We start from the raw sequence: 6,045 nt of genomic DNA on the forward strand, positions 1-6,045 counted from the left end.
AGATAGTTCAAAATAGTTCAAGATAGTTCAAGATAGTTCAAGTGCAAGTTCAAGTTCAAGTGCTAGTTCAAGTGCAAGTGCTAGTTCAAGTGTAAGTTCAAGTGCAAGTGTAAGTTCAAGTGCAAGTGTAAGTTCAAGTGCAAGTTTAAGTGCAAGTTCTTTGGAGAGTTCTTTGGAGAGTTCTTTGGAGAGTTCTTTGGACAGTTCTTTGGAGAGTTCTTTGGAGAGTTCTTTGGAGAGTTCTTTGGAGAGTTCTTTGGAGAGTTCTTTGGAGAGTTTTTTGGAGAGTTCTTTGGAGTGTACCACCCTCGGTCCTGCAAAAGACAGAAAGGAATAGAAAAAAAAATTAATTAAATTCAATAGACACGTCTGGGCAATTCTTGAGAAATCATCAAGGAGCTCGTAGGATAGAACCTTGTGGTACACCATTTGTTATAGACAAAAAAATTGAGGAATTATTATTATAAACTACATATTGAGATCTATTAGAAAGATTACTTTCAAACCAAAATGACAGACAAATTTTAGTGTTGTTGTTGTAGTTTCCGAGTGGTGAGTCAACACACTGATTACTGAGCTGGGAGACATTGCCAGGCATAGCGCCATAAATCGAAACTAAAAAAAAAAAAAAAAAAAAAAAAATTACTCTTTCGCCGCATAGGCCGCACCCCGACTTTTTGATATTTTCTCTTCCAATAATACTGCGGCCTTTACGCCGGCAAATACGGTAGTCACATTACCCAAAAATTAGCCTGCTCGGCGGCCGAGCGGCGAGTTTTTAGCCAATTTTGCCCGGTCACCGCTCGTTTTTAAGGCATCGCTCGGTCGCTGCTGAAGTTTTAGCGCGGAGTTAAAATTCGGGCGGCGCCTGCTCACTTTCACTCGCCGCCCAGACTACGCTCGGCGACCGGGTGGTCGCCGCCCGGACGCCGGCCTAATCGAGCGTGCACCGTCGAGCGATTTAGGTCAACAATCGAAGCCCCTAGGTCAAAGGCTGTCGAGCAGTCGCCGCCCGGTCGCCGCTGGAAGATGAGTCGGTCACTGGGCGGCGAGTCCAAATAGGTCGGCAGCCTTTGACCTAGCGCCTTCGATTTTTGACCTAAATTGCTCGGCGGCGAACGCTCGATTAGTTCGGTGCCCGGGCGGCGAACGGCCAGGCACCCAGCGTATTTTGGAGCTCCGCCGATCACTGGCCGGCCGCCGGGCAATTTCTTTAAAATCAGCCGGTGGCTGGTGGGAGACCGCCCGGCAATCGGAGGGTCACCGGTCGGTCACTGCCGGGACATCGCGCGAAAAAGCTCCGCGATTTCGCCCAGTTTTTACCTAAAATCGCTCGGCGACCGGTCGCCGCCCGGACGCCGGCCTAATCGAGCGTTCACCGTCGAGCGATTTAGGTCAAAAATCGAAGCCCCTAGGTCAAAGGCTGTCGAGCAGTCGCCGCCCGGTCGCCGCTGGGAGATCAGTCGGTCACCTGGCGGCGAGTCCAAAATAGGTCGGCAGCCTTTGACCTAGCGCCTTCGATTTTTGACCTAAATTGCTCGGCGGCGAACGCTCGATTATTTCGGTGCCCGGGCGGCGAACGGCCAGGCACCGAGCGTATTTTGGAGCCCCGCCGATCACTGGCCGGCCGCCAGGCAATTTCTTTAAAATCAGCCGGTGGCTGGTGGGAGACCGCCCGGCAATCGGAGGGTCATCGGTCGGTCACTGCCGGGACACCGCGCGAAAAAGCTCCGCGAATTCGCCCAGTTTTTACCTAAAATCGACCGGCCACCGACGGGAAATCGACAGGTCACCGCCCAGGCATCGCTGGGGCTCTACAGCCTGCTCGACTTCTCCAACAATCTATCATTTGCACTAGGTGTTTAAAAACAAACAAACTTGTTCTTCTTTATCAACTCCTTACATAATTCAAGGATTCTCTTCAAATTTTGGCAACACCCAATGGAAGAGTATTGAGAATTGTCCACAAAATTATGTTACATACCTACGGAAGTGTCATAGAAAATTTCATTAAGCCATAGCTTTCCTATTCCGCGTTCAATTATGTTCCCAATTATGGAGATCTGTTTCATTCCATTGTAGCTTTATTTTAAAAACTACTTGACTTTAGCCTTCTTAAGCAGATCAACTTACTCTCTGCAACTCTCAGCAATCTTGAAAACAGTCAATAACCTGAAAGAAAAAAAGAAAAGAAAAAAACAATTGCATTTCATAAAATACCAATATGATTATATTACAAAAATAAATACAAATAGTGAGCCCTCATTCAATGCTTAAAGATACTATGTCCCTTTTGCAGCCACAATCAAATTCTGTAGAACTTTATAGAAATTATGAATATGTCATGTATGTCCTATCTGTGAAGTTTAAACGTTAGCAGTGTCCTAATATTCAAATTATGCAAAGAAACCCGTTTACTTGCTACATTAGCTTCACTGTCAGACACTATTGAGTGACTCACTAGCTTTTTTCTTCTTTGGAAATAACATACATGTACATAAAATGAGCTGTAAAGGGTATATGAGCATTTGTCAACATCAATATCCCACTTCTGCTTGTAATGGCCAAAATTAAACTGATTGAATCTTTGCGCAGCATAAAATGTACGACCATTCGGTACAATGGTCTGAAAATCAGACCATTACTTACTGGCTCTATAGCTCTTAAGTCGATTTGACAACTAATAGTCGTTATTTTCCAACTTAAAGACATTTTCAAGCCCCCTTTTTTTAGGGAAGTTCTAAATTAGTATTATCTTTCAAATGCTGTTGAAATTTAACCTTTTCATTTTGTTGGCCTGCAAATGGGACATAGTACCTTTGAAGGCAAAGACCAGTTTTGGTCATGCGATTGCATTGTGAAAAAAACGTTGTGGAATCGATCAGAAAAGGTTGCTCAGCTAGCATATAAGTATTGGTGTGATCTGGATCATCAAAATGATGAGATTTGACCCAGTCTTGGTAAAGTTACAAGCACTGTACACAGAAAGATGTATGTGGGACTACGCGACACACACAGAATAATAATTATTTAACTTTTGATTAACACAATAAGACTAACTAGATGGAACTTAGACTGCGTGCAGTCGAAAATGATGCCTCCGCTATAGAGCGATTTTACAAACCAAATCGGAAGCAATTTTTAATATTCAAGTTTGATTGTAATCCATTATCAAGTTTGATTGTAATCCATTATCAGGTTCTCAGAATATTTTGATTACAAGCTATTTCAGTTTGAGAGTAATGCCTCTGGCTACTTTGTAGTGGAGGCATGAAAATCGAGAATGATCTTATCTGTTTGGATTGAAATCAATCATATTGTGATGATAATTTTCATCCATCAAAGTCCTTAGTAACTACCGTTCCAAAGATGGTGAAAATAAACAAGACATACCTCCTCGTCCCCTTCCTCCGCCGAATTCTCCCCTTCCGCGTCCACCGCCGCCTCGTCCACCGAAACAGCGTCCTCCTCCTCATCCACCAAATCCACCTGTAACAAACATTGTATGTCTAGTTAGAATCCACTGTATCGTATTTGTATAATAATTAAAATTATATTATTAAAGGTATAGACCAGTTCTGGTCATGCAATTCAATTGCATTGTGAAAAGAAACGTTGTGGAATCGATCAGAAAAGTTTGATCATCTATAAGTATTGGTGTGTACTGCAAGGTTCTGGAATCATCAAAATGATACAAAATTTTGCCCAGTTTTGGTAAATTAAAAGCACTGTACACAGAAAGATGTATATGGGACTATGTGATATCTATCCAGGCCGAATCTATATTTTAACTAGATGGAATTCGACTGCGTGCAGTCGAAAATGATGCCTCCGTCATAAAGCAATTTTACAAACCAAGACAGAAGAAATTTTTCGAATTCAAATTCAATTGTAATCCATTAACAGGTTCTCAGAATATCGTGATTACAAGCTATTTTTGCATACATAATGAGCCCATGACCTTTGACCTTATGAACCAAGAATTTACTCAGTTCATTGGCTCTGCAAGTAACATACATGACCTAATTTTGTCAGGAATCCATCGGTTGGTTCTTGAGATAACGCGATCACAAGCTGTTTTTGCATACATAATGTGCGCTGTGGCCTTTGACCTTTGACCTCGTGACCCCAAAATTTAATCAATTCATCGACTCTGCAAGTAACATACATGACCTAAGTTTGGCAGCAATCCATCAATCGGTTCTTCAGATAACGCGATCACGAGCTGTTTTTGCATACATAATGAGCCCTGTGACCTTTGACCTCGTAATCCCAAAATCTAATCAGTTCATCGGCTCTGCAAGATACATACATGACCAAAGTTTGGCACAAATCCATCAATCGGTTCTTCAGATAACGCGATCACGAAAACGGGACGTACGTACGTACATACAGACGGACGGACAACCCGAAAACATAATGCCTCCGGCTACTTCGTAACGGAGGCATAACAATCAGGGTTTCATTCTCCTTTAAATGAAGTTGGGTGGGGTGGGGCAAGAGGTGGGACACATCACACACAGCACAAACCCATATCCATCGTAATTAATCATAAATTCATCAGATCATTAACAATTGTTATGCTTGGGGACTTCTCGCTCAGCCAAATTGAACAGCCAAATCTTGCACAATCTAATTTTCATACCCTGTACAAAAGTGGCCAGTGCTCATCCAAGTATGAATTATTATCACATGTGTTGGCATCATATGATAGACAAGAGCTTCACCCATCCATACATATGACAATTTCCCGAGAATGTTTCACATTTTTTATTTATTTGGCAGAATATTTAAAAGTTTCAACTTTGATTTTTTAGACACTCGGTATACTACACTCCAAAAACTTTCTTCCGTCAAAGTCCAAAGCCCTGTCAAAGTCCAAAGCACCTGTCATCAAAACAAAAAATAAAAAGTACAAGTAAAACATGACAAAAATATAAAAACAAACAATTAAATAAACCAAGTTAGATTGCATCACAAATTCAACTTTGGTAACAACTAATTTGCATACTTTGATGTCACTCAAACATTTCATAATACAGTCCAACCTCATTATAACAATTCAGTATGTCATACATATCAACCATCAAGGCCCCATTGCATAAAACTATCGTATCTTTACAATTAATGATATCTCTACAAACTATGGTAAATACCATTGATTTCTTGATTTTTATTAGCTAAGCAGTGTTTGCAGAGATACCATTAATTGTAAAGATACAATAGTTTTATACCACAGGGTCCTGGACTTGACAAAACACTACCTACCGTATGTACTTTTGATGCTAAATTAACATGCTACAATTGATTTTTCCCCAAAGGTCACCTACATTAATTATCCATCCTGATAGGTTTCTTTCAGATAGCATGAGGGCAGTACAAATATGTATCAAGATTCCATTCATTCTTTTGGAAGCCACCTAGCCATCATCAAAATTGTATTAAAAAAAAGAAGAAAAAAAAGAAAAGAAAGGAGGCCCCCCCCCCCCCCAAAATGAAGCGGGCGGGGACGCTAAACATGTAAAAAAAATTAATGGCCTAACTCAAATCTTTTGGGACCCATAAAATAGCTTTAACTTAGACAAATTTTGATTTAGGACGATCATAAAATAATAGGACAAAACAGGTTGGGCTACGTGTAGACTTTCAACCATAGCAATTTTGACTTATCCAAGTTTGACTAAGGCAAGGTCAGCTGTACTATATGTATTGCATTGGACTAAAATCAAAATACATCTATCATTTGCACTAGGTGTTTAAAAACAAACAAACTTGTTCTTCTTATCAACTCCTTACATAATTCATGGATTCTCTTCAAATTTTGGCAACACCCAATGAAAGAGTATTGAGAATTGTCCACAAAATGATGTTACATACTTACGAAAGTGTCAAAAATGTTATATAGAAAATTTCATTAAGCCATAGCTTTCCTATTCCGCGTTCAATTATGTTCCCAATTATGCAGATCTGTTTCATTCCATCGTAGCTTTAATTTAAAAACTACTTGACTTCAGCCTTCTTAAGCAGATCAACTTACTCTCTATT

This window comes from Strongylocentrotus purpuratus, unplaced genomic scaffold (genome assembly GCF_000002235.5).
Source record: "Strongylocentrotus purpuratus isolate Spur 01 unplaced genomic scaffold, Spur_5.0 spur5_scaffold_20, whole genome shotgun sequence".
Taxonomy (NCBI): Eukaryota; Metazoa; Echinodermata; class Echinoidea; order Camarodonta; family Strongylocentrotidae; genus Strongylocentrotus; species Strongylocentrotus purpuratus.